This window comes from Lolium rigidum, chromosome 2 (assembly GCF_022539505.1).
Source record: "Lolium rigidum isolate FL_2022 chromosome 2, APGP_CSIRO_Lrig_0.1, whole genome shotgun sequence".
Classification (NCBI taxonomy): domain Eukaryota; kingdom Viridiplantae; phylum Streptophyta; class Magnoliopsida; order Poales; family Poaceae; genus Lolium; species Lolium rigidum.
In genome coordinates, this window is record NC_061509.1 from 20,258,904 (window position 1) to 20,264,103 (window position 5,200).

The following is a 5,200-nucleotide window of genomic DNA, read 5'->3' on the forward strand; positions in this document are numbered from 1 at the left end:
TCTCCGCCATTCCAAAGTAAATTACTTGAGTGCTACCTTTAAAATTTATATTCTTTGTCTTCTCAATATATAGCTCATGGGACAAGTAGCCTTAAAAACTATTGTGGTGAAGAATATGTACTTATGTGTCTTATTTCTTAATAAGTTGCTTGTTGAGCGGTAACCATGTTTCTGGGGACGCCATCAACTTTTACCTTTGTTGAATATCATGTGAGTTGATATGCATGTTCGTCTTGTCTGAAGTAAGGGCGATTTTCATAATCAAGTGGTTTGAGTATGCATACTGTTAGAGAAGAACATTGGGCTGCTAACTAAAGCCATGATTCATGGTGGAAGTTTCAGTGTGGACAACTAATCCTCAATCTCTTATGAGAATATTAACTGTTGTTGAATGCTTATGCATTAAAGAGGAGTCCATTATCTGTTGTCTATGTTGTCCCGGTATGGATGTCTAAGTTGAGAATAACCAAAAGCGAGAAATCCAATGCGAACTTTCTCCTTAGACCTTTGTACAGGCGGCATAGAGGTACCCCTTTGCGACACTTGGTTGAAACATATGCTATGCAATGATAATCTGTGTTAATCCGAGCTAATTAGGACAAGGTGCGAGCACTATTGGTATACTATGCATGAGGCTTGCAACTTATAAGATATCTTATACATAACACATATGCTTTATTACTACCGTTGACAAAATTGTTTCTTGTTTTCAAAATGAAAAGCTCTAGCACAAATATAGTAATCAATGCTTCCCTCTGCGAAGGGACTATCTTCTACTTTATTGTTGAGTCAGTTACCCATTCTTTCTATCCCAGAAGCAAACACTTGTGTCAACTGTGTGCATTGATTCTTACATGTTTACTTATTGCACTTGTTATATTGCTTTATGTTGACAAATATCCATGAGATATATATGTTGAAGTTGAAAGCAATTGCTGAAACTTATATCTTCCTTTGTGTTGCTTCAATACCTTTACTTTGAATTTATTGCTTTATGAGTAACTCTTATGCAAGTCTTATTGATGCTTGTCTTGAAAGTATTCTTCATGAAAAGTCTTTGCTATATGATTCTGTTTACTCATTATCTTCATCATTGCTTCGAATCGCTGCATTCATCTCATATGTTTTACAATAGTATGATCAAGATTGTGATAGCATGTCACTTCAGAAATTATCTTTGTTATCGTTTACCTACTCGAGGGCGAGTAGGAACTAAGCTTGGGGATGCTTGATACGTCCCAAACGTATCTATAATTTCTTATGTTCCATGCTACTTTTATGATGATACTCACATGCTTTGTACACATTATATGTCATTATTATGCATTTTCCGGCACTAACCTATTGACGAGATGCCGAAGAGCCGATTCTTGTTTTATCGCTGTTTTTGGTTTCAGAAATCCGAGTAAGGAAATATTCTCGAAATTGGACGAAATCAACGCCCAGGGTCCTATTTTTGCACGAAGCTTCCAGAAGTCCGAAGAGGAAACGAAGTGGGACCACGAGGTGGCGACACACCAGGGCGGCGCGGCCCAAGCCCTGGCCGCGCCGACCTGTTGTGTGGGCCCCTCGTGACGCCTCCTGACCTGCCCTTCCGCCTACTTAAAGTCTTCGTCGCGAAACCCCCAGGACCGAGAGCCACGATACGGAAAACCTTCCAGAGACACCGCCGCCGCCAATCCCATCTCGGGGGATTCAGGAGATCGCCTCCGGCACCCTGCCGGAGAGGGGAATCATCTCCCGGAGGTCTCTTCATCGCCATGATCGCCTCCGGATCGATGTGTGAGTAGTCCACCCCTGGACTATGGGTCCATAGCGAGTAGCTAGATGGTTGTCTTCTCCTCATTGTGCTATCATGTTAGATCTTGTGAGCTGCCTATCATGATCAAGATCATCTATTTGTAATCCTACATGTTGTGTTTGTTGGGATCCGATGAATATTGAATACTATGTCAAGTTGATTATCAATCTATCATATATGTTATTTATGTTCTTGCATGCTCTCCGTTGCTAGTAGAGGCTCTGGCCAAGTTGATACTTGTGACTCCAAGATGGGGTATTTATGCTCGATAGTGGGTTCATGCCTCCATTAAATGCAGGACGGTGACGAGAAAGTTCTAAGGTTGTGGATGTCGTTGTTGCCACTAGGGATAAAACATCGATGCTTTGTCTAAGGATATTTGTGTTGATTACATTACGCACCATACTTAATGCAATTGTCTCGTTGTTTACAACTTAATACTGGAGGGGTTCGGATGATAACCTCGAAAGTGGACTTTTTAGGCATAGATGCATGTCTGGATAGCGGTCTATGTACTTTGTCGTAATGCCCCGATTGAATCTCATAGTACTCATCATGATATATGTATGTGCATTGTTATGCCTTCTTTATTTGTCAATTGCCCAAGCCGTAATTTGTTCACCCAACATCTGCTATCTTATGGGAGAGACACCACTAGTGATCTGTGGACCCCGGTCCTATTCTTTACATCCGAAATACAATCTACTCGCAATTGTTCTTTACTTGTTCTTCGCAAACAATCATTATCTTCCACACAATACGTTTAATCCTTTGTTTACGAGCAAGCCGGTGAGATTGACAACCTCACCGTTACGTTGGGGCAAAGTTCCGTGATTGTGTTGTGCGGGTTCCACGTTGGCGCCGGAATCCCCGGTGTCGCGCCGCACTACACTCCGCCACCAACAACCCTCAACGTGCTTCTTGGCTCCTACTGGTTCGATAAACCTTGGTTTCTTTCTGAGGGAAAACTTTCTACTGTACGCATCACACCTTCCTCTTGGGGTTCCCAACGGACGTGTCGACTGCACGCATCAGTGGTCCGAGGCATAGCCTCATGTCTAGAATGGGTTGTTGCATCCTTGCCCGCTCGAGCTTCGCTCTCCAACTCGTTGATGGTCAGTTCCCATCTACATTAAGCTTCACGTACCCTCCTAGACTGACTAAACCTAATCTTAAAATTTGAAATTTTTGCCACCATAATAGACATCCCAGTTGTTCAAATATGCCATATTCGTACAATAGAATTGAGCGGTACCACTTCATGTAGCATTCTCCATCAAAAAATATTTACCTTCGCCGGCACATCCAATTTCTAAACACGATTCCAAATAGGGTTGAACCTAACGAAGAAGAAGCCATCTTTTGACAGTTTTGGTTCCCAAATTGGTGGCACCACTCATCATGATAGGATCTCACCAAAAAATAACCGACTTTATATATTTCCACAGTACAAAATCCTCAAACCATTAGTATTTATCTATTCGAAGGAATCTGCAAAATCCTCTCTTAGCATCATTTATGACTAAAGATGAACCGGAAAAGGTTTTCATCCCACTAACTGGACCCAAGATCAATCAAATGAATTACTTTCATAATATATAAGAACTCCATATCTATTGGTAATCCCAACTGTCAACATTTGATATCCGACCATCCAAATGCAACCTCCTTTCAATGTTTGAGTACCAACAAAGGTGTACAAGGATCCTTTTTTGGGTAGCCTCCGGAAAACTCTGATTAGGGGAATATTTTGCTCTTAAACTCCTGCACAAAGAGAATCATAATTACTAATTAGGTGTCCCGCTTGCTTGGCTAGCATTGCAAGGTTAAAGGAGTGACAGTACATAAAATCCAGTCCTCCTCCTTTTTTGGAAAAGATGTTTTCACCATAGATACCATTGCATCCTTAAATTTTGATCATCATCGCCACACCCGAGTTGCTAAATTATATATGTCATGGCCGTACGCACTCCTTTTTGGCAATTTGAGCATGGTCATGGCATAAACAAAAAAAATATCGTGCCACCACTTCTAATAAAATCTCCTTCCATTTGTATTTTTCTCTCTCTTTACCCATTAATTTTCTGTAATATACTTCCTATAAAATGCACAACGCAGCCGCTAAGGTTTACACCTACTAGAGCAGGTAATCCTAAATAGTGTCCCCATTGTTATCAATATACATATGTGCAAGCAAATGTCTTACCTTGGAAGAGTATTTGGGCCGGAAATGACATTAGTATTCGGGCTGAAAAGATAGCTTTTTAGGTAAGATGAGAGGATTATTGACGTTTTCATGCTTATACCATAACCTGATGATGTTGGGATGTTGCATTCTTCCTTTTTGAGAAGTGGGAAGCCATGAAACTGAAATCACTAAGAAAAGGTCGATCTTGACGAAGGTCCGTCTGGTGACACGTGGTGCATTGTGGTGTCAATTTTTTTTGTCAAGTAGTATCCCTGGCCCCTGCTCGCCATTTATCGCAAAGGGAAGAAAATGGGGGATGCAGGGTGAGAGAGAATGGGAAGGTGGGTTTGTCTCAATTTTTCTCAGTGATGGATCTTCAGCCCGACATGCACAGGTGGCTACCTAGTCTATCGATGCTGAAACTTCTCTAATGAATTAACTATATTGCTACCTTAAGTAAGCATTTGTTAGGAAAAATTAAGATTGAGATGGTCACGCATTAATCATGCCTAGGCTTCGCATGTGGGCTAGCTCTGCCACTCACTGTGGGCATAAAAACCATGAAACCGTAAACTTAATCGAAGCCAAAACCGAAATAACCGAAATCTCAGTTAGTTTCCCTATTACCCGCTATTTTTAGGTTTCCATTTATACCAACTGAATTAAATTTTATAATTTGGTTTGTAGCCCCACCAACCGAACAAGACCGAACATACCGAATTGGCAACCTACCATCAATTTGGGCATAATCCCATTGTTCCATGGAGGCCCAAGTGCGCTGGATGTTCCACAAATTGTTTGTTGTATGACTTTGGTCATTGATGAACATAGCGTGAAGCATGCACAATAGAACATGTTGCTTGCAATCTTAGCTACCCCTTGTTTTAATCGCTTGCAATCGATACACCAGGGCCACAAGTGTCGCAGCCCTCCACGATTAGTGCTCATTTATCAACTTCTTGCGCAGTTGATGATTTTTGTGTCGATATAACAACCACTATGCGCTTTCTTTGGTGGCGCCTCCTATTTGTTCAAGTGACTTGGATCATTCGGTTTTAACCAAAATCAAAACCGGATCGTATTTATTGGTTAACCGAATCTTTAGTTTCCTAAATTTCCATGCCAATCTCGGTTATCATTCTTAAAACTATATTTTTTAAAAAATCCTAAAAACCAAACCGGAATTTCTGTTAAACTTCAGGAAAAAAAAA